We start from the raw sequence: 17450 nt of genomic DNA on the forward strand, positions 1-17450 counted from the left end.
CATCACAGGTAACGTAACATACCAGAAGCATCTTCAGAAAAACCTCTATTCAATTAATCTCTTTTTATTGTGCTATCCTCAAGAGTTATTACAAACCATGTTTTCAAACATTTATTCACTCAACAATCATTTGATGAGTACCTGCTAGATGCTAGACACTGAACTAAGTGCTGGAATATCATGGTGAGCAGAAAATGTGATCCTTTACCTAAAGGAGTTTACAGTCTATAACAGCAGCTTTCAACCTTGGCTGCATATTGGAATCATCCAGGGAGTTTTCACAGTTCCCAGTGCACAGCCAACCCCAGACCAATAAAACCAAAAGCTCCTGAGGTGAGGCCCACACATGAATACGTTTTAAAGGTCCCCAAAAGATTCCAAAGGGTAACTAAGGTTGAACACTAGACATATCAGTCTAGTGATATAATCATACAAATAGATGTAAAATTATAATATTAATAAAGGCTATAAAGAATTAGTCACATTTTGAGAAGGCTTCAATGCACTCATTTATATATGCAACCAAGATTTGCTGAGCCTCTGCTGCTTGTTAGAAACTACAAAGGTAACATAACTAAGGGCCATAACCTGAAGACCATCCAGCCATCCTTGGTGGTAATGGGTCAGAAGTGAACACTGAGCAATAGGGGAGTTCTGGTCATTCCCACCTGCTCCAGTGCATGAACCCATGTGATTCACAGCAGGCAGGAACACTGACCACGGGGCACAAGTAAAACTGAGAGCCTGCCCCTCCTAAATGCTGGCAGGAGATCTGAGCAATGCCATTTGATTGAAATTCAGTGCTTAGGGGAACAACTGGAGTAGAGGGAAGTGGTAGATAATCTGGGTTGACAAGAGATATCCAGGAGGAGGAAACAGAAAACCTGATCTATTAGGTCTGTTAGCTGATTTATAAAGGAAAATAAATTCTGTAAGGCTCTAAGCAAGACTGCCTCGGATTTGCTAAGGGATATGTGTAGAATCCTTATATAATGGGCTGCTTTAAATAAACAAACAGCATTCTGACTTTACAAAAGCTTGTAGATACTGGAGAGGTTATTAAAATAAGACAGGTGGTGATTCAGCCCCACCATTTCTGCCCAGACAGCCCCCCCAGATCTGAATGCCATCTTGCTCTTACTTGTTTGAAGGATGGTCCTTCAAGAGGATACAGTTTTTTTTCTTGTTTCATTCTGTGATTTTTTTCGTTGTATCAAATAGAACTGCCCCTTAAAAAGCTCTTATTTGTTCGTTATATTCTACTTTTCTTATGCTTAGTGTCTTTACATTGTAAACCCGACTTCGTAAAGTAACTACAGCAACCATCTAATTGTCACAAAACAGATAATATTCAATATTGAGGATCAGTGATACATAGGTACATACTTATCTTTAATGAGAAATGATTTTTTTTAAATCCTGCACCATCCAATTTTTAATTACATAATGATGATATCATATTTGTTTTTTTAAAACATGTACTCAAAAACACGTTAGGAAGCAAATGGGCTGAGAATTTTCCATGCTTCCTAAGATCCCAAGGAGAGAGTAGCTAAGACTATATTTGATTCCAAAGGGGAAGAGAGCTTCATTTTTAATAAGTACAGAAGATGTGGATTTAAGTTAAACAGAACACAAAATCCACACTGTGAACTTACCAGCTCTGATGCCACATCATTTGTCTGTCCCGTGAAGGATTAGACTCTAAGTCTGGTTTTCTGAGGAATGGCACAAAACGGAACCCAGAAGCTTTGCAGGAACATAGTGCTAGGAGAGACTCTCCACTCACACAAATCCTCTCTTAATATAAAATGTAATAAATAAATGTGGAAACAGGGGGAAAAAAACATAAGATGAATCTGTACGGTTACTACCCAAAGCTCATGCCATCATATTCTATACTAAAGGTAAAAAATTTGACACAGAGCTTCCTAGAAATTAGCCAAGTCCATAAGGTGATACTTGGCAGTTTCCTCAGGCTGTTGAAGCCCTATCTGCTCTACTGAAGAGCTCAAAGAATTCTCCTGCCATGTCACTTAAAATGTCTCTACCATCACAAGCTCAATGCTCCGTCCTGTCATCTTGAAACAACCCAGCCCAATGCTATCCATTATAGCCTGTATTCAGCTAGACCCTGAATTATATATTCCAAAATAGGATTATACACATTTTATGTGGTGTGGTTAACATTCACCACAAACACAATTTCCCAGTTCTTATGTTATAATATGGTCCTACCCAGTGATTTTAAGATTGTTGTAAAAAGCCTTTGTTCCTCAGGCCACCTTTTGTAAAGCAATATCTGACCAGCATGTATGGAATTTTTCTAAAACACAAGGCCTGGTTAGGATTTCACAAAGGACTGTATCTCCACAGTAGAAGTAAACTATAATAAAGCAAATCATTTTAATAGGACAAACTAGAGCTATTAAACTAAACACACAGAAGTCAAACTGCAAAATAGTGTATGTAAAATTTTTCTCAATTCTTCCTTCCTTTTTTTCCTGAGGACATGCTTTTCATAACTTAGTCATGTGTGGCCATGTCACCTAAACTCAAATCTAAAGTTTTCCTTCCTTTGTACATTATCACAACTTTATTCGAAATACAAAATCAAAATTCCTAAGATCAATGTTTTTCAAAGGACAAGGAGCTCACTACTCAACCCAAGCACACACCACCCTTGAAAAACGAATGAACTGAGGTTGGCTTAGTTTAGGATATAGTGTCTGCAAAAACAAACATGTCATTAGCTTGTCCTGTTCCCCAACTGTCTTAATATTTGGCTTGTGAGAAAACAAAACTAAAACAGACAAAAACTTTTAGTGGACCTAAGTAAGCAGACCACTACACGGCAAATTCTGACTCAGTGATACTTCCACAAATTCACACTAACACTAAAACAAAATAGTGTGCATTAAGACAAGACAGAGTTGGACTTTTATGGAAGTTTGGAGTCAAATATGCCAAGTCTATTTATCTAAAGATGTAGTTGAAAAGGCCTGAAACTACAAGAATCAAAAGAATTCCAGTCAGCATTTCTCAGGCGGGAAAGGTACACATCACAGAAGCAATAACTCTCATCTCTCGGGATCACTGAGAATGCTCTCTTCCTTCAAGGAAACTCCACTTTACCTAATCCTAGGAGGGTCTTGTATGGCAAGAGCAACCTGCCCCAAAGTGATTTTTCACTAAGACAGCTACTTTAGAAACATGCTGTAACACTGACCGTCAGAAAGGGATGTCACTGAGCATAGATGAGGAAGCGTAAAATTTTCCTTCTTAGAGTCAAGCTCTACATATCTGAAGGACTTAAGGTAATAATCAACATATGTTACATATCTGAGCACTCTGTTCTTTTGAGAAACAATAACTTTTATAAAGGAAGATAAATGTGCTTAGAACTTTGCACAAATTTAGAGTGAACAGAAGGTCCAAAAAATAATAGCTTCTGCATGCCATGCATATTGCCCAGTATGCTGGGTATCTCCTTCTTGTCTCCCTTATTAGTCACCCTCTGCCAGCCTGTTTAGCGACCGGGGAGGCTAATGCACATGGACTGCGTCAGTGAGCTCCCTTCATCTCTGGTTCCCAGCTGAGGCAGGTCAATGGAAGTTAAGGTCAGGCGATCAGGGGCAGAAGGAGAGCAGAGGTAGGAAGCTGTTGGGGGGGAGGATATGAAATACGAAAGTGAGCAGGGACCAAATTGGAAAGATGGAAAGAGCTGAGAAAGATGGAGACACCAAAGCAGAAAGAGGAATTAAATATGATGCAGGGAGCCTAAAGGGAGGCAATAAAGTAAAGGATGAGAAACCCAGGAGGTGGGATGAAAAACCTAGGAGGTGGGCTTAGCTCTCCCGGGGAGGCAAGACCCAGGCAGACAGAAGAGCTGCTTAGCCGTGTTGCACAAGGGGTGGGGCTCTGCTTGCAGATTTGTGTGCCTGAATGCCAGCTGACAGTGATACTGTCAAAGGGAGCTGGTTGAAGCATCTTCGTTTTCAAAACAAGGTTTTTATCAGCCTCAGAGAGCTGCTTTAGACACAGCGTAACAATCCTTGTTACAGGCCATAGTTGAAGAGAAGTGTTTCTCTTTCCCTCTTTCCAGGTGCAAAGAGGAAGCCTGAATAAATGGTTCATGAGTCCACTGCAATGCCACACTTCAAGTGTTTCATTTTAATACAATCTGTTTCGAGAAGAGATGAAGGAATCAGGAGGTTATTATGTCCAGAAATATATAAATATTTTAATCTGACTGGAGATATACATCTGTACTGTACTCCCTGATTTCTTCCAGTCACCCCAAACCATTCTTATTATTCAAAAGCACTCATCAAATTCTACTTCATGAAGGAAAACATCTAGTGCCGAAGACTATTACATATTCCCAACATACTCCCCCAAACTTGAATGATAAGCAATTGTGTTCCCCTGGATGTGCCTATGAAGTTGAGCAAAGAAGAACATAAAATAACAGGAAGAACAGGAAGAAAACAAACCAAAAGCTAAAATTATCAGTGGAACTGATTAGCATATGTATAAGAGACACTTGTACAGATGCGGGATGCTTTCTTTAGAATGTAAGTTCTCAGAGCAGTGATTCTTAATCAGTTTTGGAGTTGTGACATCCTATCATCATTTATTTGCCTTTTATGATCACCAACCTCCTTCCAAAAGCATATTTTTAAATGAGAGGGAGTAATTTTATTCTCAAGCATTTGCTTTTATTTTTACTCTCCTTGAGAATCACCCTAGAGGATCATACCAGTCGATACAGTTATCAGTGGGTAAGAATCCAGAGGCTTTTGCTCTTTGCCTTTTTTCTTTCCTATTGTGGATATTGTAAAATAGCCACAGCTACAGCAATGAGTGTGGACAGAAGGAAGAAAGCTGTAGTGAGAGCTGTTTTTACAAGAAATCTTCAAAGTCTAGATAGGATTCGAAATCTGGATAGGACATTTTGAAATAGACCCAGAAGAGGAGGGGATGAACACCGACGTACTTTGCCCACGAACACTTGTATACCATTCTATTTCGGCAAATTTTGTGAATCCTGAAAATCAGTCTCCACGGAGATTACTTCAGTGATTTACCTCATTACAGACTCCATCATGCTAAGCTGTTTTCGTGGACCTTATTGATTATTTGAGTGAATGTGAAAGAAAAGCAGCCCTATACAGAACATGTGGTTTTGAAATTTATTTAAGGTACGGTTTAACTCTTCCTGTAAGATTTTGTTAGAAGCTCGCTGTATGGACTGAAATGCGGGACATGATGCCAAGTAATTCAACTCCTCTGGGGAAGGCAGGTCTTCCTAAACAGGTTTCTTAGAATCAGAGTTGGAAGAGACCTTTTCTGTTGCATAGGAATGTGCGTCCAGAAATATAACTTGAGACTACATACTACCCTGTGTTTCTTCCAATGAATTTTAAATGCTCATTAATCTTCATGACCCTTTTGCCAGGTGTGTAGCCACCAGATGTCAACTGCAGTTACCAAACAAAAACTGCTGAAAGAAGAAATGTCAAATCCTAGATCATAAAACAAGCCAAAATACCCATTGCTTGATGGTTTCTACCCATGCTCTCCAGTGATTCCTTCTCTCACTAGTAGACCGATAGGTCTCCAAAGGGCGTGGAAAACTTTATCAGGGAAGTCTCCAGGGGGATGGTGTCAGAGCACAACACTGATGAAACCCTACTGTGATGTCTATCTTAGAGCTAGAGAAGGAACATAAGATAGTTGTCCATATCACAACACAAAGACTGAGAAACACTTGCCTACGTGTTACCAGAACAAGGGATCTGTTTGGTCCATTTGTGGGGCAAAAGGCCTTTTGAATTGTCTGGTCATTTGCACAACCAGGTCTGGTTATTGATTTTGTAATTCCAAACAGACACAGATCAGTTTTACTTTTTATCTACAAAATGATAAATGCAACCAACACTTCTGCTTCTCTCCTGGGGGAAAACAGTCTTGAAATTCCTTAAAAATAAACTTTGCATTTTAGTCAGAGTAAAATGCAAAGACAGATGAAGCATTATAATATCATTGCAGAGCAAATGCTTAAATTCCATTTAGAGGAAATGTCATCACTGCATATCACGTTTCCTGTTGAAGGCTACATCGGTGTCATCAGAATGATGCCACCAAGACAAAGAGCAAAGAGAAGGCTGGGCCTAAAGATAGGGAAAGAAGCTCGAGGCAGATATAATGAAAAAGGGAATAATCTTACAGCTAAACAGCTTACTTTTCAAAGGCAGCACAAGGGCAAAATGCTTTGTGCAAAGAGAAAATTAGTTTCCAAAGTGTATGCATTCTACAAAGAGGCAAGTTAATTATTCAAAGCAGAGGCCCATGAATTCCCACAATTTAGTCATTCTATTCTGACACATTCAGGTCCAGTGAGCTGCTTCTTATCACTAAGACTTTGATAATTGGCTTAGACATATCAAATAAACTTTCTGGAGAATTCAGTCGTAAGCAGGTATGACATCCTAATAGGGGTTTTATTAGGCCTTTTTCTGTGCAGTAATGTATTAGCAATCACTGTGACATTTTCTGCTCTGGGGGGTTTTGGCCTTACTCGTTTTTTACACTTGCTAGAAAATAAATTTATTCACGGTAGAGATCTAATCCAATACACTACTTTGTTTACCCTGGTTTCTAAAGGAACAGGCCTCTCAGAATTAATGATAAGTGACATAAACATCATAGAAGAAAATGCACTGTCTTCAGCCAGGCATAACTGAATAGCAAGAATCCCTTCTGATTCCACAAACCTGGGAATTCAGTCAGTACAGCTTTGGTGTCCCTTTTCCTGATCCCACTTTTGCCTCTCATTCCATCTAGGGGGAAAAAAATCATAACCAATAGCATGCGTGGATTAAATTTCTCCTCTTTAGCAACAACTGTAGTTCAAAAAAATTTCCCTGAGAGAATATCTATTGTATATTATCTAATACATTGCAATTTGTTCTTTTGCTTTAATATTCCTGTTACCAAAAACATTTTCTAATGTCTTATCGCTGTATATTTACATAATGAGAGTGGAGTTATTATTTGGGTGGAGCTCAATGTGGAATAAAAAGGGAGCCTACCTACAAGCAAGGATGAACAGGACAGAACAGATGATAAAATCCAGTATCTTCTTACCTTCTTTCATTCTCTTCACTTGTGAGAACATTACTAATGGGAAGGGACATGAAGCACCATCAAAGTGTTAGTAGTTTGGTCAGAGTGAAGAACATGTTGAGACAATATTAAGGTACTTTTATCGCATAAAAAGGAGCATCCACAGAGGCCATCTTTGTAAAATCTCTATAATTTAATGCTAAATATTTTACCACCAGCTCCCCACTTCCCACTTTAATGAAGACAAAGGTAATATGGAGTAATGCACAGGAAATCTAAGTAACCATTGGTTTTCTTTCTCCTTCCTCATCTAAACTCTTTTTGCCCTGATATATGTTCTAATTCAGAAACACTGGCAAGGTCTAGCATCCCCTCAAAATATCTCCAATACCTGCTGGCTGATGCCTGAAATTTCCTAGTTAAACCCTTAAGATACTTTGTTCAGTGTTAAAATCGAAGTATTTCTGTGAAAGATATTACGTGAAAGTTTGATCAATTATTTATGTCTTCATACAGACTATCCAGCCCCCCTTCCTATCTCCAAATTCCTGACTTGGTAGGAGTGGAGTAAGACCCAAGAAGTTGTATTTTAAACAAATTTTCTAGATGATTCTGTTGTGCACTAAAGTTTGAGAACCACTGCCTTGGTGAATGAGTTGTAAAGCTCTTGTGAGAACAGGCATTGGGGAAAAGAAGGGAACTGAATTTAACGGATGACTCGTATCCATCAGGAACCATGCTAGGCAATAAGTACATGCTATTTCATTTCATCTTCACCTCCTCTAGGAAAAGACTTTTATTATTCCCATTTTACAGATGAGAAAACTTAACCTCAGAAAAATTTAATACCCAGCCAATGATTACATGGCTAAGAAAACTAGCATTAGAATCCATACCTCTAGTAATAGAAGCAGTGGTTATATAATATCCATAGGCTTTCAGAGATGAAGGAAATGGTGACGATGCCGTCTTACTGAACATATATTCTGAGCATGGCAGCTTATTAGGCGTTTTCCATAGATAGCCTTACTAAATTCTTACAACTACCCTTTGAGATAATTAATATTAATTTCATTTTATATATGAAGACACTAAATCTTAGAGAAGTCATATAACTTGTCCAAGTACACATACCTGTACTATGTAAGTAGAGAAGCTAAAATTCAAACCCAGATGCTGTGCTCATTCCCATAGACACTGCTGTGAGAGTCCTTAGTATCTGAAGGGTGAAAATAGTCACTGTGGTAGGCAGAATAATTGCCCTTCAAAGATACCTACGTACCTAGTGTTCAGAACCTGTGAATATGTTAGGTTTCATGTCAAGGAGAATTAAGATTGCAGGTAGAATTAAGGTTGCTAGTTAGCTGACCTTGTGACAGAGGATTATTCTGGACCATTCAAGTGGGCCCAATGTATCACAAAGTTCCTTAGTAGGAAAGGGAAGCAGAAGAAAGAGAGCCCGAGGAATGGCAGCAAGATGAAGGAACAAGATAACACCCCAGAAAAACAACTACCTGAAGTGGAGAGGCAATCTTCCAGAAAAAGAATTCAGAATAATAATCATGAAGATGATTCAGGATCTCGGAAAAAGAATGAGGCAAGGATCAACAAGATGCAAGAAATGTTTAACAAAGACCTAGAAAAACTAAAGAACAAACAAACAGAGATGAACAATATAATAACTGAAATGAAAAATACAGTAGAAGGGATCAATAGCAGAATAACTGAGGCAGAAGAACAGATAAGTGACCTGGAAGACAGAATGGTGGAATTCACTGCTGTGGAACAGAATAAACAAAAAAGAATGAAAAGAAATGAAGACAGCCTAAGAGCCCTCTGGGACAACATTAAATGCACCAACATTCGCATTATAGGGGTCCCAGAAGATGAGAGAGAGAAAAGACCTGAGAAAATATTTGAAGAGATATTAGCTGAAAACTTCCCTAACATGGGAAAGGAAACAGTCACTCAAGTCCAGGAAGCGCAGAGTCCCAGGCAGGATAAACCCAAGGAGGCACATGCTGAGACACATAGTAATCAAACTGACAAAAATTAAAGACAAAGAAAAAATATTAAAAGCAAAAAGGGAAAAATGATAAATAACATACAAGGGAACTCCCATAAGGTTATCAGCTGATTTTCAGCAGAAACTCTGCAGGCCAGAAGGGAGTGGCACAAAATATTTTAAATGATGAAAGAGAAGAAACTACAACTGAAAATACTCTACCCAGCAAGGCTCTCATTCAGATTTGATGGAAAAATCAAAAGCTTTACAGACAAGCAAAAGCCAAGTGAATTCAGTACCACCAGACCAGCTTTGCAACAAATGCTAAAGGAATTCCTCGGGATGGGAAAGGAACCAGAAACTTAAAACAAACTTGTACATATATAAACTGCTGTATCAAAACCTCATGGGAACAGCAAACCCAAAAACACACAAAAAAGAAAAAGCAACCCAAACACAACACTAAAGAGGGTCATTAAATCACAAGAGAAGAGAACAAGAGAGGAAGAGAAGAAAAAAGACCTACAAAAACAAATCCAAATCAATTAAGAAAATGGTAGGAACATACATATCCATAATTACCTTAAATGTAAATGGATTAAATGCTCCAACCAGACATAGACTGGCTGAATGGATACAAAAACAAGATCCATATATATGTTGTCTACAAGAGACCCACTTCAGACCTAGGGACACATACAGACTGAAAGTGTGGGGATAGAAAAAGATATTCCATGCAAATAGAAATCAAAAGAAAGCTGGAGTAGCAATACTCATATCAGACAAAATAGACTTTAAAATAAAGCCTGCTATAAGAAACAAAGAAGGACACTACATAATGATAAAAGGATGAATCCAAGAAGAAGATATAACAATTGTAAATATATATGCATCCAACATAGGAGCAACTCAATACACAAGGCAAATACTAACAGTCATAAAGAGAGAAATCAACAGTAACACAATAATAGTGGGGGACTTTAACACCCCACTTTCATCAATGGACAGATCATCCAGACAGAAAATCAAAAAGAAAACACAGGCCTTAAACAACACATTAGACCAGATGGACTTAATTGATATTTATAGAGCATTCCATCCAAAAGCAGCAGAAAACACATTCTTCGCAAGTTCACATGAAACGTTCTCCAGGATTGACCACATGCTGGGCCACAAAGCGAACCTCGGTAAATTTAAAGAAAACTGAACTCATATCAAGCATCTTTTCCGACCACAACACTACGAGATTAGAATCAACTACCAGAAAAAAAACTGTAAAAAACACGAACACCCATGGAGGCTAAACAATATGCTACTAAACAACCAGTGGATCACTGAAGAAATCAAAGAGGAAATCAAAAAATACCTAGAAACAAATGAAAATGAAAGCACAATGATCCAAAACCTATGGGATGCAGCAAAAGCAGTTCTAAGTGGGAAGTTTATAGCAATACAATCTTACCTCAAGAAACAAGAAAAATCTCAAATAAACAATCTAACCTAAAGCAATTAGAGAAAGAAGAACAAACAAAACCTAAAGTTAGTAGATGGAAAGAAATCATAAAGATAGAAATAAATGAAACAGAGACAAAGAAAACAATAGCAAAGATCAATGAAACTAAAATCTGGTCTTGGAAAAGACAGACAAAATTGATAAACCTTTAGCCAGATTCATCAAGAAAAAAAGGGAGAGAGCCCAAATCAAAAAAATTAGAAATGAAACGAAGAAGTTACAACTGACACCACAGAAATACAAAGGATCATAGGAGACTACTACAAGCAACTGTATGCCAATAAAATGGACAACCTGGAATAAATGCACTAATTCTTAGAAAGGTACAATCTCCCAAGACTGAACCAAGAAGAAATAGAGAATATGAACAGACCAAGCAAAAGCACTGAAATTGAAAGTGTGATTAAAAAACTCCCAACAAAGGTCCAGGACCTGATGGCTTCACAGGAGGATTCTATCAAACATTTGGAGAAGAGTTAACACCTATCCTTCTGAAACTGTTCCCAATAATTGCAGAGGAAGGAAAACTCCCAAACTCATTCTCTGAGGCCATCATCACCTGGATACCAAAACCAGACAAAGATACCACAGAAAAAGAAAATTACAGGATAATATCACTGATAATGAACATAGATGCAAAAATCCTCAACAAAATACTAGCAATCTGAATCCAACGATACATTAAAAGGATCATACACCATGATCATATCCCAGGAATGGAAGGATTTTTCAATATCCTCAGATCAATCAGTGTGATACACCACATCAACAAATTGAAGAATAAAAACCAAATTATCAACTCAGTAGATGCAGAAAAAGCTTCTGACACACTTCAGCACCATTTATGATAAAATGTCTCCAGAAAGTGGGCATAGAGGGAATGTACCTCAACAAAATAAAGGCCATATACAACAAACCTACAGCTAACATCATACTCAACAGTGAAAAGCTGAAAGCATTTCCTGTAAGATCAGGAACGACAAGGATGTTCACTCTCTCCACTTTTATTCAACATAGTATTAGAAGTCATAGCCAAGGCAATCAGAGAAGACAAAGAAATAAAAGGAATCCAACTTGGAAAAGAAGTTAAACTGTCCCTGTTTGCAGATGACATGACACTATACATAGAAGATCCTAAGGACGCTACCCGAAAACTACTAGAGCTCATCAATGAATATGATGAAGTTGCAGGTTACAAAATTAATACACAGAAATCTGTTGTATTTCTATACACTAACAAAAGATCAGAAAGAGAAATTCAAGAAACAATCCCACTTAACAATCACGTCAAAAAGAATAAAATACCTAGGAATAAACCTACCTAAGGAGACAAAAGACCTGTGCTCTGAAAACTATAAGTTGCTGATGAAAGGAATCACAGATGATACAAACATGGAAAGATATATACCTTGTTCTTGGATTGGAAGAATCAATATTTTCAAAATGACTATACTACCCACGGCAATCTACAGATTCAATGCAACCCCTATCAAATTACCAATGGCATTTTTCACAGAACTAGAACAAAAAGTCTTAAAAATTTGAATGGACACACAAAAGAGACTGAATAGCCAAAGCAGTCTTGAGAAAGAAAAACGGAGCTGGAGGAATCAGGCTCCCTGACTTCAGACTATACTACAAAACTATAGTCATCAAAACAGTATGGTACTGGCACAAAAACAGAAATGTAGATCAATGAAACAGGACAGAAAGCCCAGAAATAAACCCACACACCTATAGTCAATTAATCTACGACAAAGGAGGCAAGACTATCCAATGGGGGCAAGACTATACAATGGGGGAAAGACAGTCTCTTCAATAAATGGTACTGGGAAAACCGGACAGCTACATGTAAAACAATGAATTTTTTTCTTTAACACCATACACAAAAATAAGCTCAAAATGGATTGAAGACCAGACACTATAAAACTCTTTGAGGAAAACATAAGCAGAGCACTCTCTGACATAAATTGCATACCTTTTTCTATCTGCCTCCCAGAGTAATGCAAATTAACAAAAATAAACAAATGGGGCCTAATTAAACTCAAAAGCTTTTGCACAGCAAAGGAAACCATAAACAAAATGAAAAGACAACACACAGATTGGGAGAAAATATTTGCAAATGATGTAACCAACAAGGGATTAGTCTCCAAAATTTACAAATAGCTCATGCAGCTTAGTAGCATCAAAACAAACCCAATCCAAAAATGGGCAGAAGACCTAAATAGACATTTCTCCAAAGAAGACACACAGATGGCCAAGGCACATGAAAAGATGTTAACATAGTTAATTATTAGAGAAATGCAAATCAAAGCTACAATGAGATATCACCTCAAAACAGTCAAAATGGACATCATCAAAAAATCCACAAATGATAACTCTAGAGAGGGTATGGAGAGAAGGGAACCCTCCTACTCTGTTGGTGGGAATGTAAATTGGTACAGCCACTAGAGAGGACAGTATGGAGGTTCCTTTAAAAACTAAAAGTAGAACTACCATATGATCCTGTAATCCCACTCTAGGGCATACATCCAGAGAAAATCATGGTCCGAAAGGATACGTGAACCCAGGGGCTTCCCTAGTGGTGCAGTGGTTGGGAATCTGCCTGCCAATGAAGGGGAAACGGGTTCAATCCCTAGTCCGGGAAGATCCCACATGCCATGGAACAACTAAGCCCATGCGCCACAACTACTGAGCCTCCACTCTAGAGCCCGTGAGCCACAACTACTGAGCCCTCATGCCAAAACTACTGAAGCCTGCGCACCTAGAGACTGTGCTCTGCAGCAAGAGAAACCACCGCAATGAGAAGCCCGTGCACTGCAACGAACAGTAGCCCCCATTCGCCACAATTAGAGAAAGCCCATGCACAGCAACGAAGAACCAACACAGCCAAAAAAATAAATTTTAAAATAAATAAATAAATTAGCTTATTTAAAAAAAAAAGGATATGTGCACCCCAATATTCACTTCAGCACTGTGTACAATAACCAAGACATGGAAGCAACCTAAACATCCATCAACAGATGAATGGATAAAGAAGACGTGGTACATATATACAATGGAATATTACTCAACCATTAAAAAGAATGAAATAATGTCATTTTCAGCAACAAGGATGGACCTAGAGATTGTCATACTGAGTGAAGTAAGTCAGACAGAGAAAGAGAAATATCACATGATATTGCTTGTATGTGGAATCTAAAAAGAAACCATAAAAGTGAACTTATTTACAAAACAGAAACAGACTCACAGACTTAGAGAACAATCTTATGGTTACCAGGGGGGAAAGGAAGGGGGAAGGGATAGTTAGGGAGTTTGGGATTGACATGTACACACTGCTATATTTAAAATGGATAACCAACAAGGACCTCCTGTACAGCACAGGGAACTCTGCTCAATATTATGTAATGACCTAAATGGGGAAAGAATTTGTAAAAGAACAGATACATATATATGCATAACTGAATCACTCCGCTGTACACCTGAAACTATCACAACATTGTTAATCAACTATACTCCAATATAAAATAAAAAGTTTTAAAAAATAAAGTCAACACATTATGAGTGGAGAGTAGAAAAATGGTAGGAATCTGGGCCTTTGATGATGTCTTTGAGCCACTGCATTAGTCAACCCTGGACTTTGCCTAATTTTAAACTTCTTTTTTGTGAGATAATAAACAGCTTATTGCTCAAGTCAGTTGATTTGGGATTCTCTATTACTTACAACCAGAAGCATCCCAAAATGTACAATGGGAAGTATATTAGTCATTAGTCTTTGTGCAACATTTATGGTGTGTAGTTTGGTCCCCTTTCCTGTCCCGACCAACTGTGACTTCAAGCTACTCCCAGTGGACAGGAACATTATACCTGACCTCCTCAAAAGATGATGCATCAGTGGTGTTAGGACGATTCAATTCTTGGGTTAAAGCTTCCTCCCTAAGATTTCACACCCTTGAGGGTGTGGATTCATTTAGTAATTGTGGAAGCAAAACTTCATTATAGTTGATACCTATTAGAGGTAAGAGGCAAGGCACCAAGAACAGTCAACTCTTACCTGCCTTTACTATGTTCTGAGGTTACATGCACTCAAGTATCAATGGCAAAGAGACACAAAGTCATATTTCTTTATTCACTGGGCTTGGGCCCTAACCCCCACTATGAAATTCTTCGGTAAACTCCACGGGAAACCTTTGGCTTGGGTACAGGGGCCTTAAAGGAATCTCCAGGGTTGAATCCTACCTCCAGTCTTCCCACATGGGAAAAAAGAGTTCAGTGTTCCCAGGTATACCCAGGTGGGAGAAAAGAGGTGAATACTGGGTAGCTTGGGCTTCTGCCAGTGGGAGGCAGCCTTGCCATCTTGCCACACAGGAGATGAGAACAGGAGAGGGTCACAGCTACGTGGATAATTTTTTAATGTAGAGGGACCCCCTGGCCTAATTAGCGTCATGAAGTCTGAACAGTAGGATTAGCAACTCCTCTGCCAGAGGAAGGGACAAGCAACGCAGACTGAGAACTGGGAGAGGAGTATTTTTAAAAGTTCCTCGTCAGAAGGCCTCAGTGTCTAGTTTTTGACCATCTAAGGCTTTCCTTTTGTAAGGTGCTCAATATCGTACTACTCTTAAAACTTAATGCAAGCTTCATTCATAACTGATTTTTACTTTCCCCTGTGGCTTGGGTCTTCTCTTACGAACTACTGTATTTATAAGCATTTATTTCCCACGGCTCTGCTAAAAAGTGAAAAATCATAATCACAACCAAGTCCAGACAACATGCAGAATAATAATGCAGCTTAAAATCCTTACTAGAGTGCTACCTCGTTATACACAGATGGTGTCTATGTGGTGGTTAGCATACTCATGGGAAGAAACAGCAGATCTTACTGGTTTCTTGGAGAACTCCACTTTGGGAGATTTGGTGAGAACTTTTTATCCTCCACAAATTCAGGGACCCCAGAGTTCACCGGTGTGCAGTTTGAGCCCTACCAAAACCACAGGAGAGGCCAAGAAGATTTTATGCTTCAACAGATAACCAGGGTCATCCCTTAGGTCTCATCAGCCGTGTTTGGCTCCTTTATCAACGTCCGTGAAAGCTCATTTTCTCATTTCCACTTTTCTTTTCATTACGGTCTTTCCATAGGTGAACAGCTAACATGAATAGTCACCACGTTGGCATGCAAGTTCTTCCTCAATCTTTATCTAACTTACCTTTGTAGAGTTAGATCATATTCCTGAAGACTCTGCTTTAGTTAAGTCATTTTTCTCACCTCCATGCTTTTCTCACCCTATTCTTTGTAATGCCTAGCATATTACTAATGAAAACATCCTTGCAGATGATCCAGTCCAAAAAAAAATACTCACTTTCACCTGAGGAAACTTAGTCCCTGAATTACTGGAACCAGAGAACACAGTATGTCCATTAGCCATCACCATATAATAAACTACCCCAAAACTTAGTGACTTTGTATTTTTCACGATTTTGTGCATTGATGGGACAACTCATCTGATTTTTGCCTCAGTCCCTCATTCAGCCACACAGTCAGCTGAACTAGAAGGTCTAAGAGGACCTCATACACATATGGAAGTTGCTACTATTATGGGCAGGGGTGTCTTGGTCTCCTCCAGTGGTTCAACCTCCAGCAGCCTTCCTTATATGGTGGTCTCAGGGGTGCGGTCCATGAAGATGAAAAGTGGAAGCTATAAGGCATCTTATGGCCTAGACTCTGGAAGTCACACATTATCACCCCCACTGCATTCTACTAGTTAAAGCAAGTACACAAAGCCAGCCCAGGTTCAAGGGTGTAGAGAAATAGACTCCAACTCTGGGTGTGTGGAGCGGCAAAGCCAAACTGCAAAGTGGAATGTATACCAGGATGGGAGGAATTATGGCCATTAAACAATCTTTCACACAAGATAAGACGGAGACCAGTTATCAGGTTGCACTGATACAGAATCCATGGAATTCTGGCCAAAGCCTCCTTAGAATGCTTCTGCCTAGGGACAGGATGGGATCCAGGGTCCAATGTAGATGCATATATCAAGAGGCAGCCAAGCAGATCATTACAAAGCTGCCTTACCATGGCTGAGTATGGTTCTAGCGCACTTTGAAAGGACGAAATCACATGATACACTACTCTTGATGGAAAGGCAGGGAGATGGCTACACAGACACCCACCATGTTGGCAGTAAATAAGGGCAGTCTCCACATTCCTGAGTCTGGTCATCTGCTATTTACACCATCAAACTCAACTGTCAATATGCTAAGACATGATTAGTATCCTGGAGCCTGGACCAAGCTAATCAAACCCATGCAAATCAGACCATGCTAATCAAAGGAACAGCCCTTGTGTAAAGAAGACTGCCCTAATTTGCAAAGATAACGAGTCCATTAGAGGGTTTGGCTGCTTGATTTCCTACTGTAAAGCAACAAGAAGATCCAACATGTATTCAAAAAATAACTCAGTAAGAGTAGGATCCTAGTCAGGGAGCCCTGGGGTACAATGAAAAGATGCTGGGTTTAAATTGTCCTTGCCAAGTAGTAGCTCAGGGACCCCTGGCAACCTCTCTCTTTAGAGGTGTTACTCTCTCTCCCATCCTCAGTTTCTTCATCTGTAAAATGAGCATAATTATGTTTACCTAGGAGAGTTGCTATAAGAATTAGGAAAAGTCCTAGAACATAATAGTGTACAATAAACAGTAATTATTAAAAATAACTATAAAGTGCTTAATACTGTTGTGAGACAGTGTTAAATACACACTCTATTTCAGATAACACCAAGACCTAACTGCTGGGTCAGACACTGAA

Source organism: Globicephala melas, chromosome 6 (genome assembly GCF_963455315.2).
Source record: "Globicephala melas chromosome 6, mGloMel1.2, whole genome shotgun sequence".
Taxonomy (NCBI): Eukaryota; Metazoa; Chordata; class Mammalia; order Artiodactyla; family Delphinidae; genus Globicephala; species Globicephala melas.